Raw genomic sequence first — 19,811 nt, 5'->3', positions numbered from 1 at the left:
GAGTTCCAGTTTTAGAATTGTATTAATTTTAGAAACAAAGGACAGTAAGGAAAAACCTATGAATATTAATTAAGTCAGTTCTGAAATAAAATTATAAGAAAATATAATTTCAGAACCTAATGATTCAGCTTCTGCGAAAAAATATTAAACGTGACAACACTGTTTGACGGTATTGTTTTCTTTAATTTTTTCTCAGTTATCTTTTCAAGATCGAACAAAGTACATATTTGATTTGAGTGTGTACATGTTTAACCTAAGGGTTCCTATGTCCAACTCTGCCAAGACCTCCTAACCTTCTGGCCTGCAGTGATTAGATTTAGTCATTAGGCATGGTGGTCATTTTTTTCATGTTTAAACAAAAGCCATTTTTTGTCTTTCAAGCTCGATTTAAAATTCACTGACATGATAGAAATAGAATTTAGACTGGTTTTGGTAGTATAATTAACATTACATTTACGTTGTGATAAAAATTACCATTTTCATTGATGCTGAGGCAAGATACGTAACAGCACCGGCTCCCAAAGGTCTTAGCAGTCCTGTCATATTTATCTTCAAGATCTCCAGGCATATCTTTGCTAACTCATGGATTTAGAGGATGCCTTTCAGAAGGCTTGAATGCTTAAAGACATAGGCCAGTGAATTATGATTAATTAAGAACTCTTTATTTTATTTATTAGACATCGACTTGGAAGCAGTTATCATCAGACTAAGGGGGTTTGGTAGTTTATACCCTCCTCGGGATGTACTTGCTGTCCTTCCTGCTATTTCTGATATGATACCAAAACGGCATATCTAATACCCACTTCTTCCTGATGAGAGTTTTAGGTATTTATCTTTCAATTCAAATTGCATGAATAGTTTACTGAACCCCTAGCATCTGTAATTATATAAATTTTATGTATTCGATAAGCATTTGTTTACTGAGAAACAACTTTGTTCCACTGTTTTGGTAAGGATATGTTTTGTCATCAAATCTAACAACCCATCCTACCCATTAACTAATCAAAATTTTGTAAATAGTATTAAAAATCCAAGGCCTCTTCATATTCCTCAGACTTTTCATGCATTTTAATCAGTTACTTTCAACTTTATTTTGGTTAAATTTCAATTTCTATGGTCACTGAAGTTTAGAGAGGATTAAAATTATACTTGGAACTGAATCTCAGTATTTTAAAATTTATGATTATTATTTTCTCAAACATAAATAGAAGTAAGATCTACCTTTCTAAATTATAACAATTAAAAGAAATACATGTTTATCTAATATAGGAACTTGTTCATAAAAGGCACTCAAGAGCTCTCATTTATTGGATTATGTTCTGTTTGGTTTGTTTTCCTTCTCCCATCTCTTTAGTAACTAAGGTAGTAAATTTAGGTTATTTTTCTCAAACTATTTTGTCACTTTCTGCTTAGCCCTTATGTTTGTGTAGGGTGAAAAACTGGTCACTGACATTTATTGTGATGCAAAGTTAAAAAACATTTTGATGTTTTGAATATACAGTATCCTTCAAGAGAAAGGGGAATTAGATGTCATCAGTCCTAATAGGCCAATGGATAAATGTTCAGGAGGAAAAACCTAGAATATTATTGAGAGAAATACATAGAAGTTTCTCAAACCATAAAGTGTTTGCTTGAGAAAGAGGACTTCAAAGTTTAAAAGAACATTCAAAACAGAGGCTTTTGATGAAAAAAAAATACACAGTTTTAGTGACTGAGTATAAGGAGGAAGACAAAATAAGTTGACTCAAAGTTCTTAAACTTGGTTGACTAAGGTATTGTTATACATAAGAAAATCAAGAGGAAATTTTACTATCAGAAAAATAGCTATAATGCAGTCTTGTTTTGAGTGAAGAAGAGATTATTTTTCTGCTCTGAAGTTACCGTTAGGCATCTATGTTAGTTACTTTTTTTTAAACTGAGACAAAATAACCACCATTCAAAGTTAAACAAAGAAGCGTTTTCAGCTCATAGTTTGTAGAGATTTCCATTCATAGTTGGGCGCCTCTAACACAGTGTGGCATGCCAGAGGGGCATCGCAAAGGAGAAACAGTCCATGGCAGGTAGAAAACAGTAAAAGCAAACAAGCAACAAACTACAACTGGCAGCAAGCCTCTTTCTGTCCCTTATATTGTATCCAGGCTAACAGCCCATAGGGGAGATAGCACTCACACTCAATCCTGGCACCCTTAATCCTAGCATTGCACCATGAGCCACCTCTGAAAAAGCCCCATCTGTGACTTCATGAGGCTTTGGGGGGACATCTAAACACAAGCCCCAACAACAACTAAGTAGGAGCAACAAATCAGATTCTCTGAGGCAGGTGATAGGATGGAGTAGGGTGAACAAGTAATAGGCATGAGAGGAGAGCAAGGAACTCAGAGAAAGACTTTGAACTAAGTTTGCCTAAGATGTGCTAAGCACAGGATAGAGTGAGAGGGAAGAGAACTTACCATGTAATGTGTGGGAGATGTGTGGAGCCTTAGGGAAGAATTACAGCAAACAGTTGAGAGGAGAAGGAAGGAAGTTGTGCAAACAGGTAAGAGGAATCAGAGAAGTATGGACAAGGTGGAAACAGACCCATGAGAATGGAGGACAGTTGTGAGCACACATCGCTTCTTCTACCTTTGGTCTCAATAGCGGTAATGGTAAAAATAATGTCCAAATATCCTTCTGTAGTTTGTATACCTTTGTCCTTGTCATTTGTGGTTATTTCAGAAGAACATCTAGAGCATATGTGCTCCTTTTAAATTTTATGGAACTTTGCAAACACTTTCTCAAATGTCTTGTATACAATCTGACATTCTGGTGTAACCATAATTGTTCTTTGCACAAAAGATTTGCTAACAAGAATTCTGATTTCTCAAGTGAATTTGAACATTTCTAATTAAGAGTGTTTAGGATCTTTCAGAGAAAACTTCCTAATGCTTCCATTAAAAAATAGGTACAGGCTGGGGATTTAGCTCAGTGGTTTGTCACTGCCTGCCTTGCAAGCGCAAGGACCCAAATTAGATCCCCAGTACCAAAACAAAACAGAATAAAGCAAACAAAAGATAAAAATAAAAAATTAATAGGTAGTACATATCTATAATAGCAATAATAGTTTGGTGATTTTAATATTTGGGTAAAAAGTTCCTTTTGGTAATTAACTAAGAAAGTCTTGCAGAATCTATTGCTTTAATATGTATGATAACAATTCTGAAAATTTTTTATACCTATGAAGAAAAAGTCAGAAAAAAGTTTGAACAGTGGAACTATTTGGTTTTTGATATTTAAAAAATATTTAGCTCATTCTTTAGTTGTTTCAGTGTGTATCCTTTCTTTATCCAATTTAATATAAGATTGTGACAATCAGACACCATTTTCTTTCTTTTTTTTTAATTGTTGGTCTAGCAGCTCAAAACCTAATATAGAAAATAGTAATAAATTGAATATCTGTTGAAAACAATTTCTAAGGATATATATCCTTCAGTTTTTCTTAATTGTATAATTTATGAATAATTTGGAATTTACCAATACCGATAAGGCTTTTTGTAAGAAAAAACCCTCAGAAATTGCTGTATTACATATATACTTAAAAGAAACTCAAAACTAGGGAATCAGATAAAAATAAAGTCATGTAAGTTAAATCAAAACTTTGCTTCCTAAAGAAGAAAAAGTATAAGGAATGAGATGGGAGCACTCCTTTTTATTTTTCATAACTAGTAAATAACTCATTCTTTATACTTCTGACAGTAACACTTGTGCATAAAGGTCATTTTTATTAACCCTAGGTTTGTAATTTCCAGCCTCCTTGCCCAAAGGCATTGCTGTTATTTACAATTTTTCTTAGTCCTATGCAAAACCAAACAACCATCAGTGTAAGGCTAATATATGTTAAATGCCCCAGGCACATTTCAATTAAGTATCAACATTAGATTGGAAAAGTTCCCAAACATTTAGTGAATATTACTTTCAATCATTTTCATTAAAATTAATAGCAAGTGTTAAAAAGTAGTATACCTGGGAGCTGAGGGAATTGAATTTTTAGCTTTTTTTTTATAAAGGGTTACTTGTGTTAATGTGGAAAGACTCTTAGTAAAACTCAGCCAGGTATTACCTAGTGCCATTAAGTCTTTCATTTTGTGTCAGTAGAGTGGTGGGAGCTAATTAATTTTGTTTTAATACTTTTATATACTGACTTCAAAATTTAATAAGTATTTACTAGATACCAAAAATAAAGAAGTAGCTATAAGCAAGTTTAAAACCTCAAATTACATGTATTTATCATTAACTACATACTCTAGAAATATTTAAAGATATGCTTTGAGAAACTGGTTTTTAGATGTAAGAAAAAGAATGATCAAAAATAAAGATTATTATGCCAACATAGAAATAAGAAAATCTTTATAAGAGAAACCAATGACAATTGTTTATGATTTTTTAAAGTAGAAGTAAGGAATAGAATGAAATTATATATGTTGTTAAAATACGCAAATAAATAAATCATAATGGCCAGAATTTATCTCAATGTAGTATTGTGCAGAATGTGATCTTTAAAATAAAACAAAGATCGTTGACCTCCACTTAATGATTTTATTTCCTTAGTGATAAAAAGTTCACTAGTTTCATCCCAGTTTAAAAGATTATTTGGGGCCAGGGATTTAACTCAGTGGTTCCGGCACCTGCCTGGCAAATGCAAAGACACGAGTTTGATCTGCAGTACCAAATAAATAAATAAATAAATAAATAATAAATAAATAAATAAAAGCTTATTTGTATTCTGGATAGCACTTTTAAAAAGTGATATTGCATCAGCTTCACTCTGTAATATAATTTCATGTAATGAGTTTTAAATATTTTAAAGATATTATATATGAACACTGATATCTGTCTATCAATCAATGCTATCTATTTTAGAACCATGCAGTGAACAAGTGAATTGTGTACAGTTTTCCTTCTGGGCCAGCAGCAGCTTTTGGGATGTTAACATTTCAAAACTAACTTTGATTACTTTGTCCTAATTCTTCAGATGTAAGACAAAGAAAAGTCTATTATACAATGTCTATACATAGAAGAGCATAAGCATAAAATTCTTTCCTTTGCAATGGGCATGGCCTTTCTGTGGTCAATTTTCTTGACTATCACCTTTGCTAAAAAGCCATTTAATAGAATTAAACTGCTATTCCAAAAAGGGCATAGTATCATGGCAAGAAGAGTAATTAGCTCAGAATAAAATGAAAGAGGTAATCACAACAGCACTTGAGCAAGTTGTGATGGGCAGCCTGAGGCACCATTGACCATTAGTACAAGCGTGAAGGGTGCAACACCTGCTGTGTGTGATCAGGAAGGTCAGCAACAGCGAAGGTCTGAGAGTGAGGGTCTCAGAGAGTTGCCTAGGAAAATATGAGTACTGAAAACAACCTTGGAAAACTTCTGGAAAAAATGGCTAAAGAAGAGATTGAGATTCATGTTTCACACTGCATGAGAGCTCTAAGGCTAGTCAGCTGGCAAAGTAAGGTGAACTCAGGCTAAAAATACCAGTTTTCCTGTCTGAGATGACTTTTCTCACACTCCTTATTCACTCTGGAAATTCTTACACTATGCTTCAAACCTGGGAGAAAATATCGTTTTGCTTTCATTTTTTATTTCCCTAATTTTCAAACTCAGTCATTTCCTCGTTTGGCTTTAATAGCACTCCACACATACATACAAACCTCTGTGTCTCTGTCTTTATCTGTCTGTCTCTGCTCTCTTACTTTCCCCTCCAAAGCTTAAGCATTTAACTTTGCATTTTTGGTCCCTAAATCATTGACTCCCACATAGCAAATGCTCAAATATATTTAATGCATGAATTAATAATGAAACCCTATAGTCAGAATATGATGAAAGGATAACAAATTCAGAATAGTATCACGAATTTTTAAGGCAAAATTCCTCCCTTATTTGAAAGTGATTCTAAGTAAATTCCAACAGAATTTGAAAAGCTTTTGGATTCATTATGCTTCAGTGATTATTACTACAAGGAGAAAAAGATGATCAATTCATGTGAAGTTGACTGGAGAACAGTTAGAATTGGTATTTTGCTATGTTTGATAGTATTTTTCTTGTCATTTATTAGGAAGGATTAGAAAAGATTTTAAAATTGTATTTACACTAAATAAAATGCAATTATTTATGAAGACATATAAGATATTGCTTGGTGGATCATTATAGATTCTTCTATAATAGCTTAGTCATTCTCAATTAAGTTGTTGCCATAGATCCAAAGTGAAAAGTGATATTTTGGAACCTTTTATTCTAGTTATAAATCTTACCTCTTGATAAACTCCAAAGCAACTGAATCCCATAAATGTCTGAAAAGAGGCATTTCGAGGCATATGGTACTAAGAGTTACATATTGGAAATGTATATTCATGATTCATATATTTTACTTATCTCTTGGGTTTTCAGTGAACAGATAAAGGGAATTCTTATAAACAAGGTTGTAGGTAATTAAATTTTTAGGTTGAAATTATATGCAATTCAGTTATTTTAAAATTAATGATGCCTGTAAGAAAATGTGACATACATGTTTGCACAGGAATAGTCTAAAGCTTTTTTACTAATTATGGTATATGTCTACATAGATAACTCTTTAGATAAAATTTCAATTTTAACTTTGATTCTTAGTTACGTAGATCAACTGGGTGAATATCCATGCTCCTTGTAGAAAAAGATGATCTATGGTCTATTTACCAATAAATTTCGGTTAAAGTTGACTTAAAGATTTGAATGTATAGAGCTGGTAACCTAGCCTCTATTTGTAGGTTACTATGTAGATATTTATAAGTTATACATGTCTTTATGAGTGAAACCTAGCTAGTATAGGGCTATGTAGCTGTAGAGGTACGTAGAACCTCCATGGTGATGTTGGTTATCCTGCTCAGTCTGGTTGTTGTCTTAGCAAAGACCTGACAGCCACATGCATGGATTTTGACTGGAGGAAACCTAATTTCATGGAAACTGAGGACTTTATTCTGAGTCAGGCAGACTTCGTCATGGATTCTTTTATCTCCATCTTTGAGTGGATAGGCAAGGAAGATTCTTTTTCACCTAAATCCTTGCAAAAAGCTACCATTATATCTCCAATTCTTAGTAGGATGACCTGACTAATTGACTTTATTTAAATAAAGGCTTAAAACAAACATGAGAGAAACTGAGCCAAATAAATACCCTCAAGAGGTTCATTAGAAAATTCTTGGTTAAGATCTTCAGAAATGAAAGCTTTAAAAATGGATACTATTAGTAATGTAGTAAACACACATAAGTGGCCTAGACAACATTTCGTTTTATATGTACAAATAATATTTTTTTCTTTGGGAAAATGTAATCTCTCTACTTCACTGAAGCATTAAAAGCTGCCCATTGTAGCATTCATTTCCCTTAACATAAACAAGTAAAGCCATTCACAATTTTTTTTAGAATATCTGCAAATTGGAAAGCAAGAAATAGTCTCTAAATTTACATCAGAACATGAATATTCTCCATGAATTTTTCTCTAGCCTCAAGACTGGGAGTCTAAAGCTAAAGGACAGAAGAAAGCAGGGACAGGAAGTGACATATGAGAGTCTCTAGTTCTAGTGTTTCTGTGGCTTCTAAAGATTGCTTAAATGAAAATGTTTCCTGTTATCTAAGCTAGTCATTGATTCTCACTTATTTCCCACCAAGCAGTCCTAAAAATGTAGAGATGTTTAGTTGCTTGCAGAGATAGCTCTGAATTTGTTCTTTCAAATACAGCAGTAAGTTTTATTCTTCTTTCTTTTTTTTCTTTTTTGGTACCGGGGCTCGAACTTGTATCCTTGCATTTGCGAGGCAGGCAGCAGAACTACTGAGCTAAAGCCCTAGCCCAGTAGGTTTTATTCTAGAAATTTATTTTGAGAAAGTGATTTCCTGCCCTAAACATGCTAATGGAAGAACTACAAGGCTAGTTTTAACTTCATTCACAAATATAGAAATGCATATTAGCAATAAAACTGTGAAAAAGTAATGTATTGCAGGGATCGACATTGGAGAAAGTGCAGAGAATGAACACATATTAATAGTCTCCTTTTGAATGATGTATTTTGAACAAACTTCTGAACATACCTTGATAGTCTAGTTTAAAATACATAAAAATATATCTGCCTTTTGATCAAATAATTCTAATTCTTATGAATTTATACTAATGAACAATGGTAGTATATAAAAATCATTTAAAAGCCTGTTTTTCATATCATTACTTATAATAGTAATAATATATAAACAATGTAGAAGTCAATTGTAGGGCAGATGATGTAAGTTGTAGTTCATTCATAAATGGAATAAAGTGCACCCTTAAAAATAATGTCCTAGGCTGGGCATGGTGGCACACCCCTGTAATCCGAGCACTCAGGAGGCTGAGGCAGGAGGATCACTGTGAGTTCGAGACTAGCCTGGGCTATACAGTGAGTTCCAGGTCAATCTCAGCTATGTAGTGAGACCCTGTCTCAAAAAACAAAAACAAAATAATAATAATAATAATAATAATAATAATAATAATAATAATAATAATGTCCTAAAGTTAAACTTTCTCTTAGGAGAAGCATGATCTTTGATTTAGGCTTTGAGCTTGTGTCATAGGCTTTAGAGAATTTATTAGACATCATTATAATAGAGTATTGCACATAGGCCTAGGCAGAAGTAAAGTACAATTTGTTTCTAATTTTTCATTTGTATTTATTCATATGTCAATCACCTTCCCTGGGAATTCTACAGGCAGGGATAAATGATGCTGGTAGTTGATTTAGGTTTAGGTATCCCAGCAATAGGAACAAATAAAACCTCATGTATACTTATTATGGAAATTTAGGAATTTAAATTCAAGAGTTAAATTATGAAAATAAATTTTAATTTTCTGATTCTTTAACTGCTCTTCTGAAGTATTATTTATTGTATCACAGGTATCTAGAATACTTCCTGGAATTTAGTAAGCACTGCATAAATATGCTGATTAAATTTCATAAAAGTATGAAAAATCCATTAAATTTAATGATAACAGGCCATTAGTGACCATTAGTAGAATATTTTATTATGAAGTTAGAAATGCAGTATTGCTCTGAGATAATGATTATATGCAAAATAAAAAGTGAAAGGTTTGGTATCCATCCCCATAATGTGTTCATAGCTTTTGACTGCTCCTGAATCCTATACAAATAATTTTAATAGTCTCTCCTGCTCTGAGAAATGTCAGGACTCCTCTCTCATGGTACCCCAGAGAAGGAAAGAGCTATTTTCAAGTAATACCTCCTAGATCACTTAACTACTTATTTCTTTGGTCCTTCCTCCTTTTTCCAACCCGTAGGTTAATGGCTTTTCTACTATGGTATCCAGCTCTTTTGAAAGGAGGGTACTGCTAGTTAGGCGAGTCTAAGTTGTATCATATCCTTCTGTCTTTCCCAAGATTTCTAGCTGTTCCCTGGAGACTGAGTGGGAGTGGCTTAAAAAATGGCTTCACCTTCACATGGCATCTCTATTCCACTCTTCCTTGAAATCTTTAAGGTTGTGCTATTGAGTCTCTCCCACTGTCTTACCCCATTTTGTATTGCTATGACAAAATACCTGCAAGTGTGCACTTTTTTAGGAAAAGATATTTGTTTAGCTCTCAGATTTGGGGGCTGAAAATGCAAGATCGGGTGGCCACACCTGGCAAGGGTCTTGTATTGTGACACGGTGGATGGTATCATAGCAATAGAAGCAGAGTGAGTGAAAGGAGCGGCACACATGGGACAAGAGACTCAAGGAAGGCACCAGTCTAGCTTTGAAACAGCCCGCTCTTGGTAGTCAATCTAGTCCTAAAAGAGAGAGAGAGCTCACTCCCCCAGGAGTGTAATTGTCTGTAAAAGTCTCACGATCTCTTCATGCCATTACATTGGGTGCGAAGCTGCCGTGACGTTCATGAACCTTTGGGGCATAACTGATATTCCAACTCACTCACCAGCGTTAAGTCTCTTTTCCAACCCAGCTCATCTACCCCGGTGACCCAGTACTCTTTCCCATGAACTGGCTTATTTTATGAGTCAAAACACACTTGTCCATTAGATATATAAATGCCTCATCATGCTTATAATATACCGAGTTTCCTCGTAGGACTCAGTTCACTAGATACAATCGCTTTCCTCCCTTGTTAAGTATCCTTGATCATTCTCCACCAGCTAAAGAATCATTTGTGTGAATCACTAGTGTCACAAGAACTGTCACATAACTTGCTTTAATCAATCATACGTCCCAGCTGTGATCCATGCAAGACTCCCCTTGAACTTTAAAAATAATCAATATTTTTGCTTAAAACTTGCCTCTTCTGCAAATAATTTAAGCTAGTTTACAGTAAAGGGTATACATAACAGTAAAGAATGTAACATGAAAACCAAGTAAAGGGATTTTAAAACAGGTCAGCACAGGTAATATGATTCATACGTCTAAATTTTCAAGATCCTAGTATCAAAAGGGAAACATACATAATTAAATTTTCTAGAAAGAAACAATAGCCACTCTTTTGGGAAAATAATAAATATAAATTCAATTGTAATAAAATGTCTTGAGTGACATAAAATATCCTCAATAAACTGCAAACACAAACACCATCATTAATTAAGATGCCTGAGCATGTTGAACCTGTCCTTTTACCCCTAGAAATATTTAGTGAAATAGTGAACTCATAAAATATTGCATTGCCGAAATTACCTAGTCTACAAAGATTTTGCTTTTCCCCATCATGTTGTGATAAATTGGTTAATTTAAATTCATCAAATAGTGTCTGTATGATTATTATTCATTCAGCACTCTGCTGTATGCTATGAAGCATAGCAAACAGGAAAGTCAGAGGTTCATCATACATGGAGGTTTCAACTTTACTTAATATTATGTTCTCAGTAATAGAATGGAAGATTTTTGTATTCTTTCATTGACTAGGGATGTAGACTGTAGGTGATGAAAATGTTCAAAACTTCTATTTTTGTATTTTGAAGGGTTTGATCACACTGTGAGAAGGAAAGGAATAGCAATAAAAAAATAAAATAATCGAGAATGGTGTTTGTGCTTTTGGCCTTTTCCTGTAGATGAGTAGCACTGACATCTGCTGAGAATGGGAAAATGGTTGGAAAAATCCTGTCTTCTTCAGAGCATCTTAGTAAACCCTGAGATCCATTTCAACCTCTATTATTGATAGTGTCCAGCACCTAATCACTTCAAAACCTTTCCTTTTTTTAGACTTTTATTCCTCACTCTATTTTTTTTTAGCATTGTAGTCTCTTCACAATTTAAATGTTACCTTTATCTTATTTTCCTATTACTCCAATCACAAGGGAATTTAACAATTGTCTACTTGCTAATGGTTTAAAAATCTTTTTTTGCAGATCTCTCTCCTGTACTCTAGAGTTTGATCAACTGAACCTTGTAATATATATGTCCAAACTACTCACTAATTTTTCTTAAATTCCTATTTCACTGCTCTACTTTACCGAAAGGTAACTTTGTATCAGGCACTCTGCTAAGTACTTTAAATACATCTAAATATTTATTCCTGACAATATCTTACTAAGGTATTACCCCACTTTACTATGCAGATACTAGCTCTTAGGCACATAGATAAGTGGCAGAGCTGGAATTCAGGTAATTCTATCCAGAACCTGGGTGCTTGAAGTCTGTGTTGTACATCAACCTTGTTCTCCCTATATTATATTATATATATTAATTAACAATTGAACCCTTTGCACTAAGCTATATCTCTGACTCTTTCTTAAATGTTTTTTAAAAGAAGGGTCTTGCTAAGTGGTGCTCAAACTTGAGATGCTCCTGTCTGAGCCTCCCAGGGTGTGGGAATTATAAGTGTGCTGCACCATATCCAGCTAAGAAATATTTTTAGTAATAGCATATCCATGTTATAAAGAAATAATCCATTTATGAGAGTACCTAACCCATAGTGAAAACATAAGTATTGGTGATAATTCATCATCATCATCATCATCATCATCATCATCATCATCACCATCATCAATGTCTAACGTAGAATCCAAACTCAGCCTGGCACACACAGCTTTCCAAACCAGCAACTCATGTCTATTTCCGTAGTCTTGTCTCGCACTATCATTTATACCAAACACTCACTACGCCCAGTAAAATGCTGCTGTGTGTTTCACACAGGGTCCCTTTCTGCTTGGAATCTTGTTTCCTGAATTAAAGACTCAGAGAAATGTTTCTTACACTTTAAGATGATTTTAAGAAGTATATTTTACAAAGACCATCTGATTTCCCCCCTCCTTACTGTTCTCAGGATTGGGCATTCCCTCTCTGATACCCTATCCAACACAATCTTCCATCTTCATGCCCACAGTATTTAAATATAGTATTTGTTTATTTATCTAGTTCCCTCTTTTAGTCTCCATACTTTTGAAGGCCAAAGAGTTGTATTGATCTTTGTACTCCTGGATCACAGTTTGAAGCCTAGAATAGTTACTAAGCTGTGAGAGCTACAAGAGGGGCATGCTCTGCCAGGTGAGGCCACCCTAGATCAGCCTTTGAGCTGTCAGCTCCCCAGACATTGGAGCAAGCCTGCTCCACAAAGATTCACCAGAAATAGTAAATGGCTACCTAGACTTTCAAGGTCTAAATTTGGGGTGTTTATTTTATTAAAGTACCTGATTGATACAGATACATACAAAGACCACAATGAAAAGAAAATGATTTAATTTAAATTCTTGATTTTTATATAAAAGAGGATCTTGAACAAGTTTGTTTGGGTAAACGAACAAAGACACCTCATGATGGGAGTAAAGCCCCACAAGAGTGGGGACTTTTTCATTCCAATTACAGAAGTTCTAGCTTCAGTTCATCATCCCTCCACCTTCCTTTTCTTAGCAGGCTATTGAGAGTCACCAGAGATTCTGAGGCATCCAGTTATTTGTAATAGTGGAGAGCAACTGTGCGTGATGAGTGTCTTGGGCACAATGGAAGTCAGTAGAGCTACATGTACAATGTCAGGATTTTGCACAACGCTTCCCAATTAACTTCCAGAAAGTCTGACTACAATATCACCAGCTGCTCACTCAATCAATTTCTACACATTTTCCGGAGCTAAATGGGGCTTGCATGACTGAATTTGCATAGGAGTTTTCTCCAGTTGCAGTGTTATAACTAGAGGGTGAAGTGGTAGAAAATGCCTTTTTTTTCTTTTTTGGCTTTGTGGGGGATTCTTCTAAGTTTGTATCTTCCCTGCATCATTCTCTAATGTTGCTTTGCATCTGTAAAAATCTGTATATTTTGAAAATAAAAAATTGGTCATGAGAACAAGATTTCCATGATTTATTCAGTTGTTGAAGCATTTTTATTAGTACTGACTGAGACAACAGGATTTGAAGGTGCTATGCAGTTGACTTGAAGAGGAAGAGAAATGAAGACAGTCTCTAGACTGGAAAAAAGGCAAGGAAATAGATTCTACCCAGAGCTACCAGGAAGAAGGCAGCCTGGTTAGTTAACCCATTTGGACATCTGTCCTCTAGAACAGCTAAGTTTGTGATAATTTACGATAGGAGCAATAGGAAACTAATAGAATAACCCAAAATACTATTATCTAAGTGGAGACATGATTTATATAAAGCTATCAGTAGGGGCTGAAATGTTACTTAAAACAGTACGGAAAAAGTTTTAAATGACACTATATGAAAGTATTGTGGATTCTAGGCAATGTATGTAATATCTCAACAAGAAATATGAAATAGTCGAGAAAAATGTACAATGTAAAATAAAGAACAAATGACCCACAATTAATGAAAAGCCTTTAACCGAAGCATTTGAAAGTTCATACTTAGGTGTTAGGAAAAAATTATTATTAAATGGTAAATTATTGAAAATATCATTTTATCAATGAATCCATGAAACTTTTCTATCCTGTAATCCACACCACTTATAATCAAAGATCCAAAGGAATTCAGTCCATGGTCAATAATAACCATTAACTGAAAAGTCATACATAGTCAAGTCAGAAGAGAAGACTGAGATGAAGATACAAAGCCAGGTAATGTATAGGGTAGCAGGAAGTACAAAAGAATATTACTAAAACAGGGCAATTGAAATCCAACTTGTGGAATCATGAAACCCCTAAGAGAGTGTGACACTTGTAAGAATTATAGCTGTCATCCTGGTCTTTATACTAACTGAGAGTTATCCCAAGCACAGTGTGTTTACATTTTCTTCTGACTACACCATGATTTTCAGCCCATAGCATTTGAATAATACAGAGATTAAAATAAGACACTAAATAATGCTTCACTGTACCCAAGAGGAATGTGATAAGGGATAAACTAAGTGGGAACTCACAGAGAACACGGAACAGTGATGTCAGCACCTTAGTCTATGGCCTGTCAGTTTGATTTTCTTGAATAACTTCACTCTCCAAGGAAATGACTAAATACTCCAGGAAACTTCACATAAAGTTCTTGATGCCTCAGAAGGCATTTAAAAACGGATTAGACTAGGACCAGGATGGAGATGGCTCATGCATGTAGATCAGACAAAAGGAAGAATTAAGAGGAACATGAGAAATATCATCTCTATCACATTTTAACTCCTGAAAGGAGGAGGATAAATTAAAGTACGTGGACAACAGTGAAAAATATCAGTGAACAATTGCACAAGTCCTCATGAATTCAGAAGAAATAATGAATCAGACCCCCAAAAAGAATATTACGAATGGTCATAGAAGGTGAATCAGTTTTGTCAAACATGGGATATGTAAAGCCTTTAAAACAAAATGCACTGGATGGAGTAATGAATAATCTTAATGGTGTTATATTTGCTAGATTATACCGAATGCTAAGGACCGTATGGGATCACTTGCAAGTTTGGTCTGACGGGTCACAGTGAAATATTGCCAGTATATTTAAAGAATGTGCCTTGTTCTTGTTAATTATGGTTGTATTTATGTGAATATGTTGTACAATATCAAAATAAGAGTAAATTAAAATGTGCATTGTATATACTATAAATGCATTTGAATTATGACCATAATTTCTCATTTTGTAACATTGTATTAGTTCCAGTAAGTCAGAGATGTCTATGCCCAGAGTAGGACAGCACATCTTATCAGGACCAACACGTTCTAAAACTGCAGCCCCCATCAAAGAGGTGAAGGTTTTACAAGCAGATGTGGGCATAGCTAAGTTCCATATATTAGGGCTGCCTAATTTACAATGCATAAAACCCACATGCTGATGGGTGGCAGTAATAGAACCAGAGATTAAACTAATTATGTGTAGAAGCAATGTATGTACTCATTAAGTACAAAAATGTCTCCACCTTTGGTGCACCAAAACACATTTCTTCTGTTTCAGGAGAGTATGTCCCCTCTCTTCTCTTAACATGGGAAATTTAGGTCTCTGGTCATATGCTCTTGATCTCATCCTAAAATGTGGACCAGAGGACCTGGAATCCCGCTTTTCCAGGATACCTGGAGAGCTTTCTGTGCTTTCTTTCGTTCAGTTCTCACAGCAGCCTTGTGGGGTACATATGTGAAGCCTATTTTACAGGTAGCAAAATTGTTCTTTACATGAATTTATTGTTTATTTATTATGTTTGTAATACACACTAATTACATTCATCCCGGGGAATTGGTGCATACACATATCACAGTTTCATTGATAAAGGTTCATATGATTATTACTTGGAGAATGGAATCATGATAAAAATCTCAAAATTTTAAAATTCCCAAATTCTATCATTTTGTCTTGGTTAAGAATTTTATATAAATTACCAAATAATAATTCATTCTTTCTTTCTCTTGTTTCATAAAAGCAATACACAGAATAATAACCAAGCAGGAAGCAATTTCTTTTACCATTTCTTTCCCTAATACCCAAACACCTAAGGCAGGATGTCTGATAAAAACATATACAATACTTGATTTCAGAACAAAATCTAACTATGTAAGTTTCTTACATGTTCTTCTCCGATTTTACACTGCCAAGAATTTCAGAGAGGCCTAATGTAACTAAATCTTATAAATTAAAGTTACACGGTAAGTGCCTTGGAATGGCTGCTGCCGTCATCCCGATAAATAACTTCGTTCTTCACCTTCGTTTCCACTTCCTACCTCTCGGTCACCGGTCATGAGACCGGTGCACAAACAAGGCTTGTCTGCATAGAAAATAAATGTACAAGAGTGGCCCCTGAGTGTCTGCCCGTGTAGCCAACGCAATCCCTGACCCGCCTAGGCCAGTCACCTGGCGTCACTAAGCGGCCCACCCTGCTACCTCTGCTCTTTAATAAAGATCTCTCCTATGAGCTCTGTCAGTGTGCGGAGTGATCCTTGGCAGGCACCGGTTTCTTTCAAAAGTAATGAAAAACTTGAAACAAATAGAAATAGTGCATGGATCTGTATCACTGTTATAAAATGTGGCTTGTGTATTGCTTGGGCTATGAACTATTATAGGTAATAATAGTTCTAATATATATGAATATATAATATTTATGAATATGCAATTGATACACATATAATTGATACACAATATATATGAATATACAGTTGACATATTATAATTCATACACATTATAGTACACATAATTGATACACATATATTATCTTCAGTGTGTCTTAAATATATTTTAAAGAGATTTCTCTGAATTTGCAAAAAAACACTAAAATACATCACTGTACTAATATAGTTTTATTATCTGTGTGCTGTCCAGTTTTACTTTTATTTTTCTATTTTTTATTGTTTTGGTCCCGGGGATCGAACTCGGGTCCTTATGCTTCCAAAGCAGGCGTCAGAACCACTGAGCCAAATCCCCCCGGCTTCTGTCCAGCTTTACTTTTAGAATAATGTGCAATGGTGTCATGGTTTGGCATCGTGATCATGAATTTCAGGGTAGCTTGGAATTTATGCAGATGAAATTTCTAGTGGAAATTTTCAGACAAATCTTTTATAGGTCATATTATTTCCACTGCAACTGCAGCTTGTACAGCCAACAGTGTGAAATAAGTCTTTTGAAGACAATTGTAAGATTTCCTAATTTTGCTACTTCTTTTTAATTTCTGTCCTCAAATATAAAGCTGGAAATGTACCTGCATATTTTCTAAGAAACAAAGTGAAAAGGTAGACTCTTCGTCAATAGCTACCAACAAAGGCAATATAGATATCCCAAATGCTGGGTCTATGATCTGATTAATAAAATTGAATCACTTGTAAATCAGTGGTGAAGTGTCAGGTCCTTGAATAGGTTGGAGGATTTATTCTAATGAAAGAATGGCAATAAAGAAGCATTTACAACTGAAATGGAGATGGAAGTAATTAAGAGCGCCTTTGAAAACAGAAGGATAAATGAAGGAGTTGGGTGAGGCTAGAGTGTTAATAAGAGGGGAAAAAACAGCTGCAGACCATTTGTCTTCTTGATTGGTCAACTTTATGGATTTTTTTTTAAGGCAGTGTTCTGCTGAAAACACTATAATAAGCATAAATATTTCTCCAAATCTGGAATCAGATGTCAAATATAAAAGTAAGACCACATTTAAAAGTAAATGGATACAGTTTTTTCATAGCACCAGGTTGAATATATTCTTTGAAACTGTTAAATGCTACTATACAGAAAGAATGCCATGTTGTTCAGATATGAGAAAGCAGAGTTACAAAAATTGAAATATTTCAGGACCAATTTTTTTCATTGATTCCACTTTACTGTTTAGTTGTTTTACTAGCCTTTATGGGCCAAATAAAATCCTTGTGTTAAAAGTTTTACCACTCTGTTAAAAGTTGTCCCAACTCTTTATTTGGATATGTATGTTGAATTATGCACTTAGTTGTATGTATGTACCTCGTATTCCAAAATAAGTGCAAAACTTTTCTTAAGAAGACATACATGTTAAAATCTCCAGATTTTTTTTTAACCATGAGAGCATCATCAATGAGGAATTTTTAAGTGACCAAAATCAGATCCTGCCTTGCCTATGAAAAAAGGAAAAAAAAATGAAAGAAATGTATTGACTCACATAAATAAATAATTCAAAGGTTGATTTTTTTAGATGGTACTGGGTTTGGATTTAAAATAATTTTATTAAAATCCAAATTTGTCTCCATTTTAAACTATCTCTTCAAGTTTAACCTTCTTCACTGGTGCAGTTGAGTTGAGTTTCTATGAGTCAAGTCATAATTTCAGAGCTAAAAGCTTTGTTATTCACATCCTGAAAGAATAGCTAGATTATCTTCTTTATAAATATAACAAGAAGAAAGGGTCTCATTGGTTTTTATTGGATCTTACTATAATCTTCTTCCTGTCTTTGAATGGGGTCTGAGGGAGCTCACCCAAAGTGGAGACAGTAACATCATTCCAGCCTGCCAAGTAGGTTCTTGGGTCTCATTGCAGTAAAGAATTTCAGGATACGTCTGTCAGGGACCTATTTATTAGATTTATTAGGCAGAATGTATATACTCAAAGAAACTGGAATGTGGGCATTCAAAAGAGACATGCTATGGTCTGGAGCTGGGAATATTTATGTTCTTGAGGAAATCTGTGACATTTGTGAATCTATAGAAAGCCCAGTTTCAATTGACAGGTGAAGGGCACAGGACCAATATGAAGGCATCTTGCCAGATGGGGTAAAGCCAGGGGGACCCATTTTAGTCCCTATAGTCCTTTGTGAGTGAGTTAATTAATTAATTTCTCAATAAAGAATAACATGCACATAGCCAATCATCAGCATCAGGGTAGCATCAGAGGGTGAGAGTTGGAGCTGCATGTCTTTATTCCTTCAGCAGAAACAGCTACTAAAAGGTCATGGTGTAGTTTACAGGAGTTAAAGTCTTATCTGCTTACTGAGACATGGCGAGACTAAATACCTGCTGCATGACCTTGTCCACACTACCATGCCTGACTGAGTATGTTAAGTCTTTCTTAGATAACTCTGCCCATTACGTGTATGTCCCTGAGATCAGAGTTGTGTCCTTAAGCATTCTCAGATGCCCTTAGATACTTAGGCTTTAGTATAGGCAGAAGTGGTACCCACACCCAATCTATTGCATTTTTAAAGATGGGTGATCTATTTTTCCCCAAAATATTCTTTGAAATCTTTGAATCTACTTCTAGGTCTTAAGGTTAGATTTTTTTTGATCCTTCATTTTATCAACTAAGCTAATTTATGGATTTATAGTACCTTTAAGGAATTTTGAATGTGATGGATCTGAAAGAGAAAAAACAAAACAAGTATAATAAACATAAACAAGCCTGTAGAGTAAAGAGTTTCAAATATTTTAATTTAAGTTTTAATAGCTACAATTCAGGAATACGTAATGATAATATCATCACAGAAAGTTTGTACCTGTATATGATGCATCTTGCTTCTTCTTGTTTCTCATTCTCTTCCCCTCCCTTCAACTCTTCCTTTCTTTCTTATTTACAAAATCTTTGTTTCCATTTTTTTCTTCTATTTTTTTTCTTGTTCTTTCTTTCCTTTCCCCCTTTCCCCTCCCTTGTTAAAATACAATTTTTGAGTTACAATTTTTTGTGGCTTTTTACATATCTTTCTTTTATCCTCCCTCATTCCCATCACTAGAGTAATTATTTTGGCCAGAAGTATATAATAAAATGATCAAGGACCATTAGTTCATATCTGCCACACCTGATGACTTCTGCAATCACACATCAAATGTGAGTCCTGAGATAATCCACACTGAAGACATATACTGAGAATGGAGATTACTAGATGGGTCCACAGATAAAGATGTTTGACTCGTTTATCACAAACTTGAGACTTGTCTTCTTCAGTAAAAATCATGTGTATTTGTGTGTGTGTG

The sequence above is a fragment of the Fukomys damarensis genome, unplaced genomic scaffold, assembly GCF_012274545.1.
Source record: "Fukomys damarensis isolate Sample0158 unplaced genomic scaffold, DMR_v1.0_HiC HiC_scaffold_36, whole genome shotgun sequence".
Taxonomy (NCBI): Eukaryota; Metazoa; Chordata; class Mammalia; order Rodentia; family Bathyergidae; genus Fukomys; species Fukomys damarensis.
The sequence above is the reverse complement of the archived record's forward strand: the minus strand, read 5'-3'. Positions refer to the sequence as shown.